Source organism: Pteronotus mesoamericanus, unplaced genomic scaffold (assembly GCF_021234165.1).
Source record: "Pteronotus mesoamericanus isolate MK-2021 breed Mesoamerican mustached bat unplaced genomic scaffold, CSHL_Meso_final scaffold_118, whole genome shotgun sequence".
Lineage (NCBI taxonomy): Eukaryota > Metazoa > Chordata > Mammalia > Chiroptera > Mormoopidae > Pteronotus > Pteronotus mesoamericanus.
In genome coordinates, this window is record NW_026555301.1 from 11,569,892 (window position 1) to 11,583,118 (window position 13,227).

Consider the following 13,227-nt stretch of genomic DNA (forward strand, 5'->3'; position numbering starts at 1 on the left):
CCAGTGCTCAGTCCACTGAGCCACACCAGCCAGGGCTAAAAATTATTTTTCTTAAAATCTTTTTGTTACAATGCATGGTGACAAACGCTAACTAGATTTATTGTGATCATTTTGCAATACACAGATATAACATCATTATGTTGCACACCTGAAACTGTTATATGTCCATTACAGCTCAATTTTTAAAAAATTTTTAAATTTTAAAACATTTTAAAAAAAGAGAGATACCAATACACATCTATTAGAATGGGCAAATCCAAAACTCTGACACCACCAAATGCTGAAAAGATTGTGGAGCAACAGATCTCTCACTCATTGCTATAGGAATGCAAAATAGCCACTTTGGAAGACTTCTGGCAGTTTCTTGCCGAACTACACATACTCTTTACATATGATCCAACAATCACACTAGTTGGTATTTACCCAAATGAACTGAGAACTTATGTATATACAAAAACCTGGCTCTGGGCTGGGTGGTTCAGTTGGATGGAGTGTCACCTGTACACCAAAAAGGTTGTACACACCTAGGTTGCAGGAAGGTAACCAATCAGTGTTTCTCTCTCACACTGATGTTTCTTTCTGTCCCTCCCTCTCTAAAATCAATAAACATACACTCAGGTGAAGATTTTGTTTAAACAAACCTGCACGATGATTATAGCAGCTAATTTATAGAATTATGCATATTCGCAAGTGCCAAAACTTGGAAGCAACCAAGATGTCCTTCAGTTGGAGAATGGATAAACAAACTGTGGTACTTCCTGACAATGGGATATTATTCAACACTAAAAAGAAATGAACTATCAAACCATTAAAAGACAAAGAACTGTGGACCAAAAAATAGGGGGCGGGAGGGGTTCTATGGAAAGCAGCCTCACAGGGTGATCTGATTATAAAGTCTTAACTGAGCAGGTCATAGTAAGTTGTCATGCCCAGGCATTTAACTTCTTTACTAAAAGATTTATCTTTGCCTTAAGCAAGCCCTGTCTGTTGTTTCTGTGCATCCAGGTTAACACACCTGTGAAATAACCACACTCAAGCCCATTATCTTGTTAACTACCCTATAACCCAATCCCCACTTGCTTTCTCCCACCTCCATATACTCTTATGTTCCCCCTTTAATTTCAAATGCATAAAAGCAGCTGCAAAACTGTTATCTTCTCCCGAGCACTTGACATCATGCAACATGACATATGTTATCAGTTGGGGACAGGTGCGTGGTTTGGAACAGGAGGCAACCAATTAATGATTTCTCTCTCAAATCGATGCTTCTCCCTCTCCCTTCTTTTCTATAAGCAATGAGGATAAAAAACAAAATAAGATAGCCACATACTTTATGATTCCACCTATATAACATTCTGGAAACAATTAAAAGATCAATGGTTGCTGGGGTTGGCAAGGAGGAGGGAGGGATGAACAGGCAGTGAAAACACTGTGTGATACCATAATGATGTATAGAAGTCACTATACATTTGTCCAAACCCACAGAATGTACACCACCAAAAGTAAACTGTAATGTAAACTATGTTTGACTGAAACAAATGTAACACTCTGGTGCAGAAAGTTAATAATGGGGGATGCTATGCAATGCGGGTAGGTGAACGGAGTAGATGGGAAATCTGTGTACCTTCTGCTCAATCTTGCTGACCCTCAAAATGCTCTAAAAAAATAAAGTCTTAACTAAAAAAAAGGATTCTGAGGAAAACTTGAAGAAACAGAACCTAATGTCATAATATGCTCATTTTCTTAAAATGCTAACCTAAACTGGAAAAGTTAGAATGGTACCTTCTGCTTTTCAACCATTTGTTACAATAGTGGGAAAACAAAATGGACTTCAGTGAGCTTTTTCTACAGTTTTATATTCATACTTTCTTTTCCCATAATTTTCCTAAGCAGAAAGTCAAAGTTCTTGATTCTTTAGAAGGAACTACAGAATTGCTAATATCTTAAAATAACAGCTTCAATTTATTACTTTTCTTTTAAAAACTTTCTTCTTGGTAAGGAAGAAGGGAGCTTTCTTACCTTGTCTCTCTCTTCCCTTTTATCTCAAAATAGTAGTTCCTTATCCAAATATATTTACCTAACGGCACCTATCATTAGCCAGTGGGTGAAAGATCTCAATTTAGGAAATCCCAGTCACACAAAAACATAGTTTTTATAACAAACACACCCCATTTTTAAACAATGGCAATGGTATGTAGTTTTAATCTCAACTTGTCATAATCTCTGGCTCTTAACTTTTAGTGCTTTTGAATTAATTTAACCCTCAATTGATAGTGAAGTGCCATGCTTCATTACATCACATGGCATCAACTCTGAAAACAATTCCAAAGGAGTTCTATTATTTTTTTAAATAAACTTTTATGCAAAAGCTTCATATTTAAGCCCTGGCTGGCATGGCTCAGTGGGTGGGGCATCAGCCCACAAACCAAAAGGTCCCCTGTTCGATTCCTGGTCAGGGCACATGCTGGGGATGCAGACCAAGTGCCCTGATGGGGGCGTGCAACAGGTAACCAACCGACCTTTCTCTGGCACACAGATGTTTCTCTTCCTCTCTCTCTCTCTCCCTCTTCCCCCCTCCAAAATAAATAAATTTTTTTTAAAAAAGCTTCATATTTAAATATCTGTACGACTTTTCCAGGTGCTCTGTTTGAAAGACTTCACTCAAATATAAAGAAACAGGCCTAGTGCCTGGTACATATATTGAGTGCTCAACAAACACTGATTCCCTTACTCCATGTATTACATTATGACTATTTAGAATACAATGTATACATGTTTAAATATATATATCTTTGTTTATATGTGTATAAAGCATCTATGGAAGAATTTTCAAAAAATATTAAGTTGTTAAACCTTCAGCACCATCTTTAATAGCTAAGGAAAACAGTATTATTTCTGTCGCCCCCCAGGCCACCATCCCTCTGTAAATAAACTGGGAAATGTCCTGATGGAGAGCGAATTTGGTAAACAGGAAGTATACAGGCTCTAGAGCAGGGTGTCCAACCCCTGGCCTGCGGGCTGCATGCTGCCCAGGATGGCTATGAATGCGGCCCAACACAAAATCGTAAATTTACCTAAAACATTACTTAGTTTTATTACTAAGTTTTATACTAAGTTTTATTACTTAGATATGTTCACTTTCTGTATTAGCGATCACAAACTTGGGACCTGCTCAATGATTTTAAAAGATTATCGAAAGGGTCACTGCATAATTAGGGTTATTATGTGAGGACGTTCTTGCTTAGTGGTGGTGGATATCAAGAAAATTATGCACAGACCTTTTTTCTGCTCATCAGTTTTGGTTAGTGTTTATGTATTTACTGTGTGGGCCAAAACAACTCTTCTTCTTCCAAGGTGGCCCAGAAACGCCAAAAGGTTGGACACCCCTGTTGTAGAGTCTGATAGATGGTCTTGGTTCAAATCTTAGCTTTGTCTGTAACATAGTTCAACTAAGTGCCATCACCTTTCATAGATGACATTTCTTTATCTGTAAAACAGAATACTGACATCTGTCTGACAAGGTATTGCTAAGATTAAATAAAATGATGCTCCTGGTATACAGCAGGTACTAAGTAGTAATAATAATTATTAGTCAACATTTAATTGTGCTATTAACTATACAAAAGCAAGAGTATAAAACAATCTGGAAAAAACTTGAGTTTTGCTAAACTATATCACCACATCCCCATGTAAGAATCTGATAAAGGAAGAATTTTACTGCTTTTTCTTTCCTTGAAAAGACCTTCAGAAAATCTTAAGTACATCTTAAAAATACCATAAACAAATTTAAAAAGCCAAAAAAGCCCTAGTTGGTGTGGCTCAGTGGACTGAGCACTGGCCTGCGAACCAGAGGGTCGTTGGTTCAATTTCCAGTGTAGGGCACATGCCTGGGTTGCAGGCCAGGCCCCCGGTGGAGGGTGTACGAGATGCAACCACACATTGAATGTTTCTCTCCCTCTCTTTCTCCCTCCCTTCTGTTCTCTAAAAATAAATAAATAAACTCTTTTAAAAAAATAAAATAAAATAAAAAGCCAAGAAAAAATCCTGAAAAAAAAATACTGTATATATGACAAATATTTTACAAAATTCATTTTAGAAAAAGAAAAGCACAGAATGGTACAGAATATGAACAGAAAGCACACAAAAGAAAATAATTTTTAAAAAAATGAAAGCACAGAAAATTAAAGAAATATTCTTTTTCATCCACCAATTTTCTAAAGATGTGATACTCAATTTTGAGGCGGGTGTGAAGAGACACCCTCATAGACTACAGGTAGAAGTGTAAACTGATACATTTAAAAGGGCAATTTTGCAACACCTATCAAAAATTGATATTCTGACATAGCAATTCCACTATTAAACCTAATGCTTCGAAAGTAAACAAAGATGTAAATAAAAGGATGCTTATTCCATCACTGTTTCTAACAGCCAAACAACCTTTATTCTACTGCATTTCTATAAGCACCTAAATTCTTTAAAAATAAAACAAAGCACAGAGAAAGATAAAATAATCGTCCCAGGTATATGCTACCTGTAAGAAATTTACTTTAATTATAATGATACAGGTAGCCTAAAAATAAATGGAGTAGTAAATAAGTAGATGAAGTGATGTTGGCAAATATTGGCATAAGAAACCCCAAAAGTCCACCCCTCTGTAAAAGTTTTAAGCAATTCTGTGCTAAATCACAGAGCTTTGTGGCATTAAACTTACTCTATTCCTATCCTGGGCTCCCAGATTAGTGGCCATCTTAAAAATAACAGCCCACATTCCCAGTATTGGTACAGAACTCCCCCAGAGCTAAACCCGCTATGGGGAGTAAGAAATGTCTGTTGAAACATTTACAAATATTTTCACTGCTGCCACCTATAGCAATGGACTGAACAAAAAGGGTAAATACTGACCAAACACACTGAGAGGAATGTCTGAACAATGAAATGTCTGGGGGAACAAGGACTTTGAACAGCTTCAACAAAGTCCTGAAAATCTAAAAGCAACATTGTGCCCAGTGCTGTAAGCCTGCTGAGGAATTTTGCCACATAAAGAATTCTTGGTTGACAAGGGGTTTTTTTTCAATACTTTGGCTATCTTATCCCACTACCTTCTGTTCCCTATGGCTTCTGATGAGAAGTCAGTTGTCAGTGATTATTACAGATCCCTTGTATATGATGAGCCACTCCTCTAATCCTACTTGAGAAGGCCCTATACTCTCACCTCTGGATGACCTTGACCTGTGCACAAACAGGAAATGAAAGCTAAGAAGGAGTTGTAAAGTGGCTGAGTGGTAAAGGCAATTCAAAATGAACTTTATAGATTCAATACAAAGCCTATAAAAATGTCAACAGCCTCTTTTTCAGAAATGGGAAAAGCTGATTCTCATGAGGCTGAAAAGATACTCTACATCTTCAGCCACCAGGGAAAAGCAAATCAAACCCAGAATGAGATACCAATTCACACCTACTAGGAGCTAAAATTTTAAAAACCAGAAAACAAGTGTTGGTAAGGATGTAGAGAAATTAGAATCTTTACACCGAATACTGAAATAGTTCAGCTGGTTTTGAAGTTTGATAGTTCCTCAAATGGTTAAACTAAGAGTTATATGATCCAGCAATTCTACACTTAGCTCTGTACCCAGAAGCAATGGAAATACATAGCCACACAAAAACTTGCACACGAATATTCACACCAGCAATATTCATAACAGCCATAAAGTAGAAACAACTTAAATGTTCATCAATTGATGGACACAGAAAATATGGTATAACAAGAAACAAAATATTATTAAGCAATAAAAAGGATTAAGACTTCTGGTCAAGATGGCAGCATAAGCACACATGGCTCACCTCTTCACACAACCATATCAAAATCACAACTAAAAGAGAGAACAACCATCACCCAGGAAAGTCAGAAATAGAGCTGAATGGAAATCTGACAACTATGAAATCGAATTGAATGGAAGTCTGACAACTATGAAATTAAAGAACCACATCCATCCAGACTGGTAAGAGGGGCACAGACGCAGAACGGGTTGGTCCCACACTAACGTGGATAAAAACTCAGGCAAGATATCTCGGGAGCACAGCATCCCAGACCCATACCAGGCCCCCAACCCAGGATTCCAGTGCCAGGAAATAAATCCTCACAACCTCTGGCTGCAAAAACAAATGGTGATTGAATTGGTGGAAGAAACTACTGGAGCCACAAGCGGTTCCTCTTAAAGAACCCAAAACTACTCACCTACTCAGACTCACTCCCTCTGGGCTCTAGCACCAGAGTATCAGCTTGAAAAGCACCAGTGGTATACAGGAGGAAACTGAAGTGTCTGGCATCAAGGCAAGCAGAGGCCATTGTCCCTTTGCTAAACCCTCCCCCCACAGAGCCAGTAAGCTGGAGCCATATCTGAGATTCCATCAACTTGGCTAACTCTGTTGCCCTGCCTTGGAGATCCCCAGAGGCTCTGCCCCACCGAACTTACAGGCCCACCCAAGCTGTTTTCCTTAACAATGGCTGGTCTTGGCTCCTAAATCCTACCAAATCAGCCAACAGCTGGCTCCAGTGAGCTCTAGTGGCAGCCAGCTGAGATTCACAGCTTGGCTTCACCTGGGAATCTCCAAGACCAGCACAAGTAGTAACCATTTCAGACTGCTTTACAACTCAGGCAGGGTGCCCCAGGCAAAACACAGGTGGGGGCTGACCCTGGCCTGTACCAACCAGGAAACCCCAGGACCAGAGCACCCAGTGGAGAGCTACAGACCATGTCAGAGGAACGCCACCCTGCCCCTGCACAGCTGATCTTCCACAGAGGGCAGAGGCTGGTGGTCAGCATTCGCAGCCAGTCCTTGCAACTGACTGGCCTGGGTAAATCACTCCCATTGATCTGCCAACAGCAATCAAAGCTCAACTACAAAAGAAGGTTGTACCCTGCCCACATAAAGGGCACACCTCAAGTACCCAGCTTGGGTGATAGGAGAGGCTGCATCACTGGACCCTACAGGACACCTACTACATTAGGCCACACTACCAAGACACGGAGTCAAAGCAGCTCTACCTAATACACAGAAAAAGACACAGGCTGCCAAAGTGAAGGGACAAAGAAACATGGCCCAAATAAGAGAACAGATCAAAACTCCAGAAAAAGAGTTAAATGAAATGGAGATAAGCAATCTATCAGATGCAGAGTTCAAAACACTGTTTACAAGGATGCTCAAGGAATTTTGTGAGGACTTCAGCAGCATAAAAAAAGATCCAGTCAGAAATGAAGGATACACTAATTAAAATAAATAACAATTTACAGGGAAACAACAGTAGTGTGGATTAAGTCGAGAATCAAATATATGACTTGGCACATAAAAAAGTGAAAAAACGACCACGCAGAACAAGAAGAAAAAAGAATCCAAAAAAATGAGATAGTATAAAGAGCTTCTGGGACAACTTCAAGAGGTCCAACATTCGCATCACAGGGGTGCCAGAAGGAAAAGAGAAAGAGTAATACATTGGAAATGTCTGAAAAAATAGTGAAAGAAAACTTCTCTAATTTGGTGAAGGAAATAGACATGCAAATCCAGGAAGGAGAGTCCCAATAACGATGGATGCAAAAAGGCCAACTCCAAGACACATCACAATGAAAAGGCCAAAGGTTAAAGATACAGATCTTAAAAGCAGTATGAGAAAGTTAGTTACCAGTTTGTTGCCAGGTGGGAGGGGGAAGGGGAGAAATGGGGAGAAGAATGGGGGAGGGAAAGAAAGGGTGAAGAGGTGAGGGGACTAAGAAGTACAGATAGGTAGTTACAGAATAGCCATGGGAATGTAAATGGAGTATAGGAAATGGAGTAGCCAAAGAATTTATACACACGATCCATGGACATGAACAATGGTGGGGGGGAGGTTCCCTGAGAGAGGAGGGGGGTCGCGGCATGAAAAGGGGTAAAGCGGGGAAATCAGGACAACTGTAATAGCATAACCAATAAAATGTAAATTTTAAAACAATGAATTCCTGCAATATGCTACAATATAGATGAACCTTGAAAATGCTATGTTAAGAGGTCAGTCAGAAATGATCACACATTTGATTCCATTTATATGGAATGGGCAACTCCAGAGACAGAAAGTATTGAATAGATTAGTGGTTGCTAGTAGGTAGGAGCAGGGGGGATGGTGTGACTGATAATGAGTAAGAAATTTCTCTTTTGTAATGAAAATGTTCTAAAATTTATCATGGAGACGGTTGCACAACTCAGTGAATTTACTATAAACCACTGAAGTGTAAACTTTCAAAGGATGAATTTTATGTTATATTCATTATATCTCAACAAAATTGTTCTAAGAAAAAAAGCAGCCTCGTCTTTGCCATGTTTTTAAAAAAAAAAAAAAAATCCCTCCTTTAATCATCTATTACTCCCTGCTAATACCTTCTTCTATTCTTTCTTTCATAGCTAAGATTTGTTTATTCTTGAAGTAATCTCTATTTGCTGGCTCCACTCTCTGACCTCCAATTACTCAATTCAGTGAAACTAGCTTCTTTCCTAGTTGTTAGCATTAAGTAGAATGGTACAAACTGCTGGTATCAAATTCAAGAGACTCTTAATAATCCTTGTTTTATTAAAATTTTCAAACCACTTGAAGTATTTCTTTTTTAATTTTTATTTTTTCTGGACTCACTTATGAAGTATAACTTCCTTCTGAAATAATCCCATTTGGGCTTCTATGACATTTTATCATGGTTTCTCTACATCTCAAAACACTTGGGAATTCCCTTTTTCAGTTCTTCCTCTGTCTGGCTTTAACTTTGTTGTTGTCCGTGTCCTATTTCCAGAACTATTCTCCATCAGTAAACTCTTCCTAGGTAGTGTTACCTAAATCAAAGGCTTCAGCTACCACCTATAATATATATAACCTGATGACTCTCTTATCAAGACCTCTCTTGTAATCCAAACCCACACACCCACCTCTGCAGCAGATGTTTCCACCTGGATGTCTCATAGATAACTTCCACTCAATATATCCAAAAGCAAAATACAAGGAGGGGGGGCCCTCAAAAAAAGGAATTATCTTCTGGAGGACAGGCCCCTTGTAGTACTGGCTTCTGCCAGTAGGTGAGTGTTCTAGGAACTCATCTCCATCAGTGTACCAGTTAACATTGTTGTGAGAGGCTGTGTTCGGCTTCAGCAAAATTTTTTTAAGACTCTTTAAATGCATTTACCCATTTCATGATGCGTGATTTACAACTGCACCTGCTCATACCAAGCAGAGTGTTCAGTAGTTTTTGACCAAAAAGAGCATCACACCCATGCCCTTCCCTCCCTTTTCACCCAATCTTACCCCAAGCAACTTTGTTTCCCTGATGAAACAAAGTCCTCAAAGAGAAATGTTTTGCTGAAGCACTAAGAGGCATCAAAATCAACTAATTCAAAAACTGTTTTGAGCAGAGAAAAAAAGTCTTGACAGGTGTATTGTATCAAATGGAGAGTACTTTGAAGGTGACTGAAGTTTAAACATGTAAGAATAAATACACAATTTTTTTATAAATGAACTTTGGCTTTTTATGTTCCCCAAATTTGGACCTCTTCCAGAATTCTCTCAGTATACTTTACCATTGTTTATTAAATGACCGAAATTAAAATACAAGTCATCTTATCCTATTATCTCTCACTCCCCAGATCTGACTGTTACTGAATCCTACGTATTCTATTTAGGTTGGCCCAAAAGTCCATATGATTTCTGTGTGTTTTTTGTAAAATAAAAAACACTTTTTTTATTTTCACCAATAACTTCACTGATTTGGATATTTTGAGTACATCAACTATCTCCCATTGATTGTTCTCAATGTCTTAATTTGATCGCTATCAACTTCAACTGGTCTACCTGACCATGGAGCACCATCCTGCGAGAAATCTCCAGCACAAAACCTCACGAACCACTTTTGACACGTTCGATTAGTCACAGCACCTTCTCCATACACTGCACAAATCTATGTCTGTGTGTTTCAGTTGCATCTTTACCTTTCTTGAAATAATAAAGCACAATATGCTGAAAATGTTGCACATTTTCTTCCATTTTCAATATGAAAATAGCTACACAAAAATTCACCAATCTTGATATTTTTTAGCACACTGATATGACAGCTGCAACAATATAATCTAACAAAATTGTTTCAAATGAAGTTAAAGACAACTAAGCTCTACTACAGCCATATTACAGAAAAAAACCAAACAAACTTTTCGACCAACCCAGTACCTTTTAATATTTGGGGTATTAACCTTCTCCTCTGTGTCTCCACTGACACTACCTTTGTTTAGGCCCTTATCTGTCACCTCAATGATTATAAAAACTCCTAACCAGGCTTTCTGCATCCTGCCTTATATTCCCTCTGTCTTTTCTGAAATTTATGCTCCACAATAACAAAATGATATTTCTAAAATAAAATTTTATCATGACCCTTTCCTGATTAAAATCCATAAATTCTATTATCATCTATAGGGAAAAAAAAAATAAAACTCCGGAACCCTTAAAATGGTATGCAATACTTGAGGGCAACCTCATCTTCTGCTACTTAGCATAAACCCAATGCTTATAATAAACCCAATGCTACAGCTGTAGAAAGTAACTTCCGATTCTTAAAAATATACCATGCTCTCATCATGTCCAAGTTTCCTGTCTTACATTCCTTTTTTTCAATTTTCTTCCTCAGTCATGCCTAAGCCTTCTCTGAGTTTAAGGACATATAGTATAAAGAACCTGATATAATGCTTAACACACAGCAGGGAGTTAAAATGGATGGGGCTAGCTTAGGCCTCTCTTGTTTATCTTGTCTCCGGATATTTGCTTACCAGGTAAAGTAGAAATCACTTCGATGGTATACAACACTATCCATAATTGGGTCTCTGCCTACCGGCCCAGTTTCATGTCTTACCACCACCCTATACTCACAAGCTATACTTGTAGATCCTACAACTCATTATGTGTAAGTTTAGACTCCTGTGCTTTTATTCACATTATTCCTTCTACCTAAATGTCCATACGTTCTATGCCTATATACTTACCGTTTTTATACCCTCCTATATATATTTTTCCTTACTACTGCCCCTTCCCCAATCCCTCTTCCCTTAAGAAACTGACCATTAACTCCTTCTCCTTTCTACACTCACTGTACCCCCATACTGTCTGCAATCAGAGCAATCTTAAAAACATATTGTACTTGTTGACAATTCAAGTAAGAGAGAAAGTCTTACCACCCTGAAAGCAGGGGCACTGCCTTATCCATGTGTTAGTCCTCTTCACCTAGCACAGTGCCTGCTACACAATAATTCACCTATAATCCACATTTTCCCTTATTCTCTCCCCATATACTAACATAAGTTTCTACTGGGATTTTTCTTTCAAAAACGAACATACTCATGGATTACGTTCAGGGCCCAATCATTCCTGGCCAACCAAATGATGGTGCAAATACAACAATACGAATTAAAGTTAACATGCATTTTCTAATACCACTTCAATTTTCTAAATTAGGGGGAAAAAATGAAAGATCTAAAGTGAGAAATCTATTTTGAAGAGACAGCATTTAAAGTTATGTCACACTGCTTGAAGATAACTTGTTTAAATAATTCTCAACCATCAACTGTTAAATTAGCCTACCCCACTTCAATCTGTGTGTCACTTTGAAAAGTGGGAACCACACCACTGACTTCTAACTACCAATACAGCTGACAGAAATTACTGATCTTCAGGAAAATACTCAGAAAGGAATTATCAAGTCACTAAGATAACTCAAAAGGCAAAAAAATGAGGTTAACTTTCTCATTCACGGTCCCATTTAGAAGTGCTACCTCCATCATCATCAAACCAAAAGCGAGTCCATCCACTTAAATATTTTGTGACGAACTGGCAAGCAAGATGGAATGCTACTCAAAGTGATCCGGCATTGCACATGTCCACTCCGCAAACCAAAAATTAAGTGAAAGCTTTTCTAATGAGGTTAGATGGCGTGTTAACTCAACGTCCAAACGACTGTACTTCTTCTACATGCACATTCAAGCTATCTCGAATTAACATTTTAATTATCTTCAAAAATTCTATTAGGCCCCAGGGAAATAATGATGCTTGATCAAGGGGAAGGCTCTGTAGTAATGAATCCCCAAACTTGAAACAGCATAATTACTTCAATTACTTCAGGTAAAACTAAGGTATGTAGTATTTTGTAATACCTGTTTCACTCTCATAATGATAAACCCTAAAAAACAACCGACCTCCATAACAACACAAGCACACTTGAAAAATCAGCTGTGATAGTAATTCTCAATCCCAGATCTGTCCCTCCATTGCCACTGAAACCTGAACTAAGGACCGGAGCACCCAAATACGCCCAAAGGAAACATCAAAAGCCTTTTCCTAGCCCACTTAACAAGCAATGGAGATGGGTCAATATTCCGGGTGCTGTTAGAAAATAGTATGATTATATAAAAGACTGAGTCCCCTCTCTTCCGTTTCGAAGTGCCCAAGAGCTGCCCTGAGGCCTGGAGCTCCAAGGGGGGAAGCGTTCGGCTCCTGACTCTCCTCCAGACCCCGAGTTCACCTAATTACAAATGCGGCTGCCATGAGTGAGGCCCGGCGGGCAAGTGGGAGGAACGCACAGCAAAGAGGGCGAGAAGTGAGTAAGAGCCTGCCCGGGATGAACCCGCACTAGGGGCAGCCACGCCCCCCACCCCCAACTCCAGCCCCGCGCGCAGCAAGCGTCCAGCCCTGCAGGCTGCCTGACAGACACGGCCGCGAGGCGGGTGCGGAGAGAACTTCCCCGGGCACGGGACGAAGGCATCACTGCGACCCCCCGCACGCCAACGCTGCCCCTCACTAACCTGTGCCTGCCGCCGCGCGACCGCCCACCCTAGCCTCAGCCACCGCCTCCTCGCGCTCACGCTGCCGCCGCAGCCACCGTAGCTGCCTCCTGCACTGCGCCCCTGGCCGGCCTCGGGCGCCCCATTCTCACCCCGCCCCAGCGTCCGCCTGTTTACAGTGATTGGGACGGAACAGGACGAGCCGGCCCAGAGCGCAAGCGCATTCCCTCCTCCCGCGGCTGCCGGCTTCCCGGGTCCTCCACTCTGCACTGACGGCTAAGGTTGGCAAGGGCAAACCCTCGGTGCTCTCGCGCGGGGTACGCTGGGATGCGTAGTTCTCGAAACCCAGCGCCCAGTCCACAGGAGGGCTCTTGGATGAGGAAGCACACTACAACATCC

General features: G+C 40.0%; 1 protein-coding gene across 1 annotated transcript in view; it reads right to left on the minus strand.

The window, feature by feature from the left end:
- The window catches only part of RALBP1 (ralA binding protein 1), a 59,405-nt gene extending 46,408 nt beyond the window's left edge, over positions 1-12,997 (minus strand). Inside the window, exon 1 of the mRNA XM_054587358.1 lies at positions 12,850-12,997. The gene's annotated coding sequence lies outside the window, so the exon portion shown is untranslated. The remainder of the gene's footprint in view (positions 1-12,849) is intronic.
- Between the last annotated feature and the right edge of the window lie 230 nt (positions 12,998-13,227).